This window comes from Cyprinus carpio, chromosome B22 (genome assembly GCF_018340385.1).
Source record: "Cyprinus carpio isolate SPL01 chromosome B22, ASM1834038v1, whole genome shotgun sequence".
Classification (NCBI taxonomy): domain Eukaryota; kingdom Metazoa; phylum Chordata; class Actinopteri; order Cypriniformes; family Cyprinidae; genus Cyprinus; species Cyprinus carpio.
This window is the reverse complement of record NC_056618.1, coordinates 6,205,251-6,217,229: the sequence shown is the minus strand read 5'-3', so window position 1 is coordinate 6,217,229 and position 11,979 is coordinate 6,205,251. Positions and strand designations below refer to the sequence as shown.

Here is an 11,979-nt window from a genome sequence, read left to right as displayed (position 1 = left end):
ACTATATGAAATGAAATAAATGTAAATTTTCTGCCCCATATCTTCAATTTTGTGATCATTCTAAATCACACAGTGAAATGAAGAACGCACATAATGCGCGCGCACATCATTACCAACAAGTATGATATTATCGGCGACGAATATCGCACACATAACTCCGCACCACTGGCTTTTTTGGCAAATTTAGGTCAAAACCTTTGCTACAATTCAAGCTCATTTTAAACCACCAATGCAACGATGCACTTATTTAGCTTAACCTCTACATTCTTTGCGAAGGACTGATGTCCTTGTTGCGCTGTTATCAGCTGCGGCTAGTTTGGTCTCTTAGGTAGCAACAGCTTACACTGCATAATAAAGTAGCATCTGGCCAGGGGGTTCACTATCTTCATTTCCTCCTTCAGTTCAATTTTCAGAATATGACGGGTTTCGTTTCCAGCGGTGTCTGCACCACTAACAGCCTGTTTTGTCCGTCTGCATATTTCGTGTGATTTAGCGCCAGTTTTGCCCTCCTGCCCATTATTTACTGACGTGTGTGTCCAGTTTCCGTATTTTTTACTCAGTTCTTAATGTGTTTTAAAAAATGCAGCTAAGTACAATACTTTAAACAAAAATATACTTAAGTAAAAGTAAGCCTAACAGATTTAAAAATAATTACTTTAAAAAGTAGAAATACACAAAAAAGCTACTCAATTACAGTAACGCGAGTAAATGTAATTAGTTACTTTCCACCTCTGGTAAAAATTTAACTTTTTGTTTCTTATTAAAGCTACAAAAGTGATTTTGAATTTGTCTTTTGTTGTTTGGTTAATATTAAGCACACAGTCGCAGCAGGAAAATAGCCCACTGTCACATTAAAAGTGGGGCAAGTGATTTTTCAAAAATGTTTTAGAAAACTGATTCGGGCTGAGTAGCATAACAAACTTGTAGCCAATCAGCAGTAAGGGGTGTGTCTACTCATGATGTGGAGGAGAGAGCATTCAGTGCACAGGACGGACATTAGCAAGCCAAGCGACAGAAAGACAGAGATGGGGGATAAAAAACAAAAGAGGAAAACAAAAGCGGAACAAAAGAAGGCTTAAAGGGATACTCCACCCCAAAATTAAAATTTTGTCATTAATCACTTACCCCCATGTCGTTCCGTGTATAAGTAAAAGCTCCGTTCATCTTCGGAACACAATTTAAAATATTTTGGATGAAAACAGGGAGGCCTGTGACTGTCCCATAGACTGCCAAGTAAATAACAGTGTCAAGGTCTATAAAGGTATGAAAGTCGTCGCCAGGAATACCCAATCGCCGATGAGATAGCGAAGAGCATACAGTGATATGAAGAGACACATAGGAGAAGTTTTCTTCACTTACAAAAAGAGTTCCCATCACTATTCTGATGGCGACTTTCATACCTTTTATGGAACGACATGGGGGTAAGTGATTAATGACAAAATCTTAATTTTGGGGTGGAGTATCCCTTTAAGGCAAGTAGGACCCGTGTAAATATCGGATCAGCTTTCCAGTGGAGAGAACTCAAGGAGTGGAAAGCTTGCGACTGGTAGGTTTGGGTATCGTTTGAATTTTATGGATTCCGATTCTGCTTATCGACCTCGACATCTCCTTATCGACCTCTAAGCTCGATTCCAATAAGTTAAAAAATCCAATATTAAAAAAAAATTAAGTCAAACATTTAGATGTCAAGCATGTATTCTGTCTTTTTACAAAGCATGACTGTTGCAGACTGAATAACATATGAGCAAAAAATCATCAGCAGCCTACAAAACACTGCAAGAGGAATTGTGCCTGTGCTTTAAAAAAAATAATACCATAGCAAAAACAACTAGATTAATATGAATTTCAAATATTAAAGTGTTAAAGACAAATGAAGCTATCCAGTAATAAGATAGGAACAAACAAAATCAATTAGCAACATCATAATTAAATACAACTAAAAAATTTCAGGTACAGAAACTGCTTAATTAAAAGTTAAAAAAACACTGCATGATTTTCCTTTATAAAATAAAATAAAGATTAATCAATTAAAGTTATTAAATATATTCAGTCAAGATCAGTGAATGATTTTCTTTTGTTCTTTGATTTACATTAATGACAGGCAGTGCATTTATTAGGCTTTTGTCTCTTTAAGCAAAAATACTGTACATGTGTGTTTTCTTTCTCATATTTATGGTCACATAAGACAAAAACAGCTGTGTTTATGATGATATACTGATGTAGTTTTCTGTATACTGGTCGACAAATATGAAAGAAGTCAGTTTCGGCTCGGAACAACATTTTCTACAGTGGAAATACACGGAAAGGTCCGAGAACGGACACAAACCGGGAACCCGCAGCGCAACCACCGATTGCTGCTCTCTGTGCACGCGCTTGCGCTGCACACAAACAGGGCGCAAATTCTTTACGTTCCTGCACTTAATCGTTTTTAATCAAATAAAAATGCAAACGCAGGAATCGCTAAGCAGAATCGAAATGCACAAATCTTATCGAATACCCCGTTCTTGTAAATTTGGCACCGGTTCTAAAATGGAACCGGTTTTCGATACCCAACACTAATTATGACAGGTGGTCTAATAAATTGTTAAGCACTATATTAAGCACGGTGGATTGTGTTCACGACAATGTTTTCTGGAAGTATTCCTGAGCCCATGTTGTGTTTTCCATTACAGTAGCATTCCTGTATGTGATGCAGTGCCGTCTAAGGGCCCGAAGATCACGGGCATCCAGTATTTTTTTCCGGCCTTGACCCTTACGCACAGAGATTGTTCCAGATTCTCTGAATCTTTGGATGATATTATGCACTGTAGATGATGATAACTTCAAACTTTGCAATTTATCTCTGAGAATCTTCTTTCTGATATTGCTCCACTATTTTTGCCACAGCATTGGGGGAATTGGTGATCCTCTGCCCATCTTGACTTCTGAGAGACACTGCCACTCTGAGAGGCTCTTTTTATACCCAATCATGTTGACAATTGACCTAATAAGTTGCAAATTGGTCCTCCAGCTGTTCCTTATATGAACATTTAACTTTTCCAGCCTCTCATTGCTACCTGTCCCAACTTTTTTGGAATGTGTAGCTCTCATGAAATCCAAAATCAGCCAATATTTGGCATGACATTTCAAAATGTCTCACTTTCAACATTAATTTAGAAAACGAAAGTGTTACAGAATGAACAGAAATTATTTTCAAAGAATGTTTCATGTTGTTGTAGCCTCCAGAGAGATGCTATTTCGATGTATATTAGTAATACTCGTTGCGTTTGTTTTCGAACCACACCCAACCGATTGGATATAGTTAAAGAACCAACTAAAAACCCTTTTTTATACCATTTGTGACTGACCAATAAATTTACTTTATGATTTAGAGGCTATGGATGTATATTAGTTATAGTTATGTTTCTAAAATATGAAAGACAATAATGTAGTTATATTACTATGTTGGCGGAGGAGTCGTCTTCTTCTTTTTTTTTTGTGTTTTTTTTTCTTCTTGTGTTGTTGTTTGGTGGTTGTTGAATCCAACTCCTGGTGTGTTACCGCCACCACCTGGACTGGAGTCTGAAGCAGCAACGAAATCCAACTCCTGGTGTGTTAGAGTTGCATAGTGGACTGGAGTCTGACGCAGCAACGAAAAGGAAAAATTAATAAAGGGGGTGAAACTGTTTAAACTAAAACGTCTAATTTTCTTAAACAGTTCCTCTCTTTCTTTAATAAATTCTGCACAATATTGCAGTACATGCTCAATAGTCTTTGCTCATATGCATAATCCTGTATTGTCTAATTTAAACCAGAATACCTTATTCGGAGTCTAGTTTAATTGTGACCAATGAAGAGTAATTCTGCTCTAGATACTGTTTGAACATTGCATCATTTGAAATTACACTTTTTTTTATCATTGATGTCAGAGGGCAGAGTTCAGTAAGGAGACAGCTGTAGGGAAAAAGATGAAATAAATTAAACCCATAACTCTGAATTTCTTCAACAGATTATTTTTTTCTTTTGTATATGATCCTGTTTGATGTTTCCATATTGTGAACAATGAATGATTTAACCAGAATGTCCTGTTCAGAGTCAAGTAATAATCTCTTTTCTTAGAGTATCTTCTTTCCTACTTTTGAGGCATATTCTTTCTGCCAACTTGTTTTTTGGATAGCCAACTGTAGGTCTGCCCTTTGTTTCCTTGTCCCACGTTGCCACATTTTATTTATGTTTTCTTTAATTATTTCTTTTTATCTCTGCTTTACTCAGTGTAAATACAGAAAAATCACATCCCTGACAATAATTGCGTTGCTTACTCACACTTTTATACTCAGAATTGCCATGTTGTTGTTTCTGCCTACAGACACTGCAGCAACATTACCATATTGTTAACATTTAAAACATCTGATTAATTCTGGAACATATGAGCATAATGTGCTCTCTATATGACATTGTATTCTAATTAGAATGAAGCATTGCAGAAAGACTATCAACTTTCTCTTTATTTTATACACATTTTATGATTTATTGCATATAGACTATCAACTTTCTCTTTATTTTATACACATTTCAATATTTTTTACTTTACTAGCCCTCTGGTGAACATAGTAGAAATTTTAGAGATCAAATTAACCAAGCTCTTATATTCAGTACAATTCATCAACTGGCCGAAGATTCATTTTATGCCTTGTGCTACTTTCTGTTTGTTTTTCATTGTAAGTGGTAGGCTATTTCCATTTCTCAGGATCTTCTTAATTAAGGTTTATTTTTATTTTTTTTTGCAAAGTCTTGATTTTGTTTTGGGGGTGTACTAGAACAGGCTCTCATACTAGGTTGTTTGATTGGAGGTTTATTTGAACAGGCTCTCATACTAGTATAACACCTCTCTCCCCAGAATAGTTTGAATAGTTCCTGTATCAAATGGAGGCCTGCCTTCTGAAACACAAAATGTGTTGTGATTGGTTAGCTGGGCCAGTCTGTGTTGTGATTGGCAGCACTCGGCGCCTGGTCGGGAAATGTCCTGCCTCTTACCATAACTGCCTGCTGTGAGCTTCAGTGTAAATATTGCGTCAAAATCAAATCAATTTGAGTGAGATTTAAACCAAGATGATTGTAATCACTCTAAATTCGTCTGCATTGAGAAAGCTAGCATGTCTCAGACATAGTGCTAACACTCTCACTCTAAACTACGGTGCCCGTGAGAGGACATTGTCGGTTCACTTAGTTTTGTCATGGCCACGAAATATTAATTCGTGGGAACGTCATATTAACTCGTGGGAACGTAATATTATGTCGTGGGTGATAGTTCGTTTTTTCGAGGTGATGTGATTTTTTTGTAATGTCTTCGTGATGATATGTCAAGGGAACGACATCCATTTCTCGAGGCCACGACATAAGGATGTCGTTACCTCGTCAAAATGATCTCGTGGCCACGACATAATAAGACGTTCCCACGAATTAATATCTCGTGGCCACGAAATATTATCACGTTCCCACTAATTATTATTCTGTGGCCATGACAAAACTAAGTGAACCGACCATGTCCTCTCACGGGCACCGTACTTCTCTAGTGCAGCTCAACCAGGTCTTGTCCCATTCGTTGATATTTGTGATCTCACAAATCCTGGAAAATATGCGCTGTAGTTCAAACGAGTCGTTAGTTGTAGTTTTTAAAAGTGATTTCTGTTAAATAAAATATCTCCTTTTGAATTGGAATTTGAGCTTTGTAACTTTGCAGATCTTTTTTTATGCTCAAACAGCAACAGACTAACTAAAGTTGAAAAAGTGAAAAAGCATAATAGCACCCCTTTGACAGCAGGTCAAAAAACTAGTGCTTTGCTGCCATCTGCTGTTTGCACAGAGCAGAGATTAACACTTTGTGTAGAGTTCTGACCAAGTGACCATAATATTATTTCTACATTTCTTTTTTCACTGTACCTGGATGAAAGACCTCCTGAAAATTAAAGGTAGCGCTCCACTACCTGACTTGAAAAAATGGTTAAGGATCTTCGCAGGAGTTTGATAACCAGTAGAGCCAATGCAGATACTATTCCACGGCCCTTATGTACCCGGCTGTCATGAATGTCACTATAAATAGGAGTCTGTGAAAACCATCAGTGTGAAGACAGACAGTGTCTGAAGGGAGGTGCTAATAGAGGAGTTTCTTTGCACTCAATGCAGAGTTTCACTAAACTCTTACAGACCAGCAGCACACTCCTCTTCAGCTTTCTGTCGCTTAAACATTCTGTCTACTTCTGTTGTGTTAGTTTTACATGAGACCTTTTTAGAATTAAAGACAGTTATTAGAAACTGTTCTGTGAAATTCTAAAGGAAATGATTGGCACATTTCTGTTCTTCTGTTTGTGCTCATGGAGTCTGGCTGGTAAGTTTTATTATTTTAAAATTAGGCTTCACGTCTGTGTATATTCTGTGTTATCACTTGTCCACGTACAAAGTGTTCTTTATTGTTTTCGTTGTTTTTTTTTGTTGTGTTTTTTTGTTTTTTTAGATTGTTATAGTCAGATTCTTATAGGTTTTGCTTCCGTTCTGTAAGTTGCATTTTTCTCTTCCAGTCAAATGAAATCGTTAATTTTGCTTGTAATGTTTTAAAGTTTTATCCACTGAAATCAGTGCAGAACAGCTGTTTTGCAGGGAAACATCATTAAATAGTTTAAAATAACTACAATTCCAAGTGTTTTGCTGAGAAAGTGTTTGTGTTTGTTGATCAGGTGTGTTTGGTGTTGATGCAGTGCAGTCAGTGTCAGTGACGGAGGGAGATTCTGTCACTCTAAATGTGACTGATATACAGACGAATGATGAGATCGAGTGGCAGTTTGGACAAATGCTCATTGCTGAAATCAACATAAAGAACTATAAGTACATGTTTTATGATGATAGTGCTGGTGGGAGATTCAGAGACAGACTGAAGCTGGATCAGACTGGATCTCTGATCATCACAAACACCAGAACCACAGACTCTGGACTTTATACAGTATACCAGCAGCACAAGAAAAGAAATACTCTGCTCAACACATTTAATCTTTCTGTCTATGGTGAGTAGAAAACTACTTACCCTGTTTCACATATTTTTACATTAATCACTATCACAGTACAAAGGATATACTTTAATATATAGAGATCTATAAAATCAGCTTTATCATTACATAAAGTTCATTAACACTTTAATTAAATTTTAAATATCACAAATCTCTCATACTGATTTATTGTCTAAACTCCTTAATCTTTTCAGCTCATCTTCCAGTTCCAGTCATCAGCAACATCTCTTTAAACATTCATCTTCATCTTCATCATCTCATATTGTTCGCTGCTGTGTTCAGTGGTGAATGCGAGTCATGTGACTCTCTCCCTGGTACAAAGGAAACAGTTTATTGTCCAGCATCAGTTTGTCTGATCTCAGCATCAGTCTCTCTCTTCCTCTGGAGGTGAAATGTCAGGATAAAAACAGCTACAGCTGTGCGATCAACAATCCCATCAGCAACCAGACTCAAACATCTCAACATCACTCAACTCTGTCAGTCATGTGCAGGTACATTACCAGCACTACTATTATCATAAACTAAATTGTTAATATTTCTATTTTATTGTTTTTAATTTCTTCTCTCAAAAGACTGTCGCGGCTGTGGTGTTACTGAAGCTGTGATCCAATTGGCTCTCTCTGCTCTGGTGGGTGTGGCCGGTGTTGCTGTGCTGGTTTATGAAATCAGATCTTCAACAGAAGAAGAGAGAAAAAACATCAACATCAAACACTGATTAATCAAATGTAGATTTTATTGAATGACTGGGATCAATAATCACAAAAAAATTGATTAATCATATGTATATTTTATTGATTGATTGGGTTTAGTTTTTATTGAATGATTGGGGTTATTATTTAGTCTAATGCAGTATGAGTAGCACAATCATTTCATTTTACATTTACTCATTTAGCAGACGCTTTATCCAAAGTGTCTTACAATTGAGGACAATAGAAGCAATCAAAACCAACAAAAGAGCAATATGTAAGTGATGTTATAAGTTTCATTTAGTCTAATGCAGTATAAGTAGCAAGTTTTTTTTTTTTTTATAACAAATAAAAAGAGAAGAAATCAAAAGAATAGAGAACTCAAGTGTTATACGGTCTTTTTATAATAAATAAAAGTAAGTAGGTAGAGTAGAAATAAAATAGCGAGTGCTAGTGTTAGAGGGTCAAGAAGAGATGTGTTTTTAGCCGTTTCTTGAAGATGGTTCAGATTGAGTTGGTCATGAGAAGGTCATTTCCACCAGCAGAGAACAGTTATAGTAAAAGTTTGTGAAAGTAATTTTGTGCCTCTTTGGGATGGCACTTCAGTGCACTGTTCACTTGCGTAATGCAAGCTTCTAGAGGGCACATAAGTCAATATAAATATAAATATAAATCATTTAATGTTTTTGAATGAGTGAACAATTCTGTTTAGGATGTCAAAATTGAACTTGAGCATTGGAATTGATATAGATAAATAAATAAATTCTTAGTTCATCTAATTACTCTTCTCATGGTGATCACATTTAGTGTCTTACACTAAGTCTTAATCCATTACAGTGACCACAATTTCAAATTTTACTGTTTTTTTTATTTATTTATTTTTATTTGTGATGTGAGTGAATGCTACTACTACTTTAACCTCCAGAACTATGGCTATACGGTTTCCTGCTCTCATGGCTTATATTGCTGTTACTGTTGTTGTCTATTGTGTAATGAGTGATGATTGTCAAAGAACCAGTTCACCAGACATTTGTTGTAATTGTTAAGTGAATTAGTCAAATTGTGATTTGTTTTTAAGTTGGCTTCTATCTCTTCCTGAACATTGTTCAGTTGGAGCATAGGAGGAAGGTGGGTGCTTTTTGTTTTATTCATTTACTCCTATGTATTTTCTGTAGGTTTGAGCAATTTTTTGTTTTCAACTCATTCAAAAAATAAAAATAAAAAATTACGTTGAACCGAAATTGTATGAGAGGTTGAATCTCTTCAATCTATTGAAACAACACATGAGATAATATATGGACTGACCTGCACAAAAAATGATTGAAACAGGTTTTTCAGAAGAATTTTAATTGGGTTGTTTTTTTGTTGTCCTAGGTTATGTTAGCTGTGAATATTTTTAATGTATGTAATGGGCCAAAAGGCTAACCATAAACTGTATTAGTGGCTACATTAGATTTGCATGCTAACATTAGCATGCTAATATGCCTTCTCACCAAGCTGTACTTGCTCTCAAGCTAAACACATGTCCTTGTGTACTGTAACAACTTTTTGGCCAAGCTCCAAAAGGGGTGTGAGTTGTTGGTCCCCATTGACTTCCATAGTATGGAGTAATACTATGGAAATCAGTAGGATCAGCAGCTGTTTGGATTTCCACATTGTTGAGAATATATTTTTTATGTCCAACAGAAGAAGAAAGAAACTCTTGTTGGAACTTGAGGGTGCGTAAATGATGACATTTTTTTTTTTTTTTTGGGGAAACTATCACTATTAGGATTACAGCATTATATTCAGATCTACTTCCACTGTATACAAGGTTGCAGCACTGAGAATTGTGCCTTGTCAATTTGCAATCCCTTTTTGTAAAATTTCACAAGACCCCCTAAGCTGTGAGGGCCCTTGTGATGGTTCTGCATTCTGCAGCATTACGACACAAAAGTGGCTTAGGGCGCCATTGTGTGGCTCCTGTTGCTCAGTTGTAGAGCATTGCGTTAGCAGCGCAAAAGGTTGTGGGTTCGATTCCCAGGGAACACATGTTAGGTTAAGAAAATAAAAAATGTTAGCCTGAATGCACTGTAAATTGCTTGGATAAAAGTGTCTGCTAAATGTAAATTCAAGACAAGGCCTTGTATCTATGTATTCATTAAATTTAAATTAAAATTCAATTTAAAATTTATGCATTTAGCAGACGCTTTTATCCAAAGCGACTTACAGTGCATTCAGGCTATCAATTTTTACCGATCATGTCTTTTATCCAAAGCGACCCCCCAACCATTGCGCTTGTTAACGCAATGCTCTACCACTTGAGCTACAGGAGCACTATTCATACCCCCATTATAAAAAAAAACCAGAATTAAAAAAGCGTGGCAGTGGAAAGAAGAAAAAAAAAGAAAAATTTCGACAGCTTGGGTTCAATAAAACCTGTTTTATTATATGTTATGAAAGCGGGGCATCACTACCGGGGGGAAAAGGGAAAAAAAAAAAAAATGGGGGACAGAGTGCATAAGACTCAGAGGTGGCCAGACCCTGAGAACCCCCCACCCCCCACCCCTACTTCAAAAAAAACACACACAACAGTCTAATTTTTCACTAAAAGTTTCCAAATATGAAAAATAAAGTAAAAGAACTTTAAAGTACAAGTCTCCATATCTATAAAAATCCCCATTTAAGGGACACCCATTCATGACAACTCAACAGACTCTCAACAATAGATCGACTATATATACTTGAAACACATTTTATGTTTATTTTTATCTTTTGAAATGTCATAGATTGTATTGATGGACTAGGATTATTTATAATGTGTGTTGTTATAATATATAACCAGCCCCTTATACAGAGTGTCAAAAAATGCTACTGCCAATACATCCAAACCACTGGGGTGACGTCACGCACGCATCGTCACGTATAGGCGCATCGCGCATGCGCAAAGTGACGTAAGGTATAAGCCCATAGCACGCATAGCGCATTAACGCAGGACAGCGCATGCTCTATATTTGCATTGCGTGATGACGTTCGCTGTTTTCGTGTCTTGTGTGCATAAAAATGCATGCGCATACTTAAAAAGAATACACTAATAAAATGCTAGCATTAAAGCAACATAAAGGTGTAAAAAAAGATCGGAAAAAACAACAGTAAAATATACTACAGCAAACAGCACATATCCATTATTTTAACCATGTTTCATCTGAGGTAAAAATTATACCGGAATTATAGAGTTTATTCTGTAATATCTCTGTAGCATTACTTTATTTACAATATATTAACATTCTATTTCACTTTTACTTCACTATGTATATTGTAAAATTACACTTTAACATACACCTTATATATGTCTTATTGAGCTATTCAAGAGCAAAACAGATGAAAATCAGTCGGCCAGCTCTAGTGTGATAGATGGTGAAAACGTGGTGTTGATATACTTGATGCACCCACCCAGGTTCGAAAGTGTTCCTTTTTGATCTTCAAGCTTTCTTTTTTTCTCCCTTTTTCAAATTTCCCCAAATCACATCAGAAAAAGCATGTATTTTCAATAAAAATCAAGGAAATAATCAAAAAGTTGTGAGGGAGGGCTTTATTGTCCCAATAAGGTGGCATCCATTTAATAATTTGAATTAAATTTATAATTTACACTCAATAAGTTATTATTGCATACTGTTTTATAATGTACTCTCAACACAGAGGTGCAGATATTTGCCACTATTTTGCAATAAGTATATCCCTTAAGTTGCCACCTGAACTCAGGTTGTATTGTGCAGAAAAATGCACTCCAGTTCTCGGCTAATCTAATTTACATAAAAAGAACAAACGATATTAAAGCAATATTAAATCCTTTGAAGAAGAAAGGCAGAAGAACCATACAGAAAAGATTTTAAATGTATATTAAAAATATACTTTATAGTGTGTTGTTAGAAAAAGTGTTATTTGCTTTTTCTGTAAATTTATTTAATTTATAACCAGCATTAACATCAACTAAATTAATAAAGTTTGTCAAGTCAAAATTTAGGTTGTCTTGGCTGGAGAAAGTATAGCCTGAAAGTTTGAAGTTTTTTCAATGTGAAAATTTTACAGTTGAGGGCAATTTTATTTTTTTTTTTTAGATTAGATTAGATTCAACTTTATTGTCATTGCACATGTAAGGTACAAGGAAACGAAATGCAGTAAGCATCTAACCAGAAGTGCAGTAAGCAGTAAGAACAGGATATACAGTGTCTACAATATGTTACAAATGTACAATAAATCTACAAATAAGGCAGTAT

General features: G+C 35.8%; 1 pseudogene; it reads left to right on the top strand.

The window, feature by feature from the left end:
- Positions 1 to 6,113: 6,113 nt before the first annotated feature.
- On the top strand, positions 6,114 to 7,752 carry LOC122141462 (annotated as a pseudogene).
- Positions 7,753 to 11,979: the final 4,227 nt, after the last annotated feature.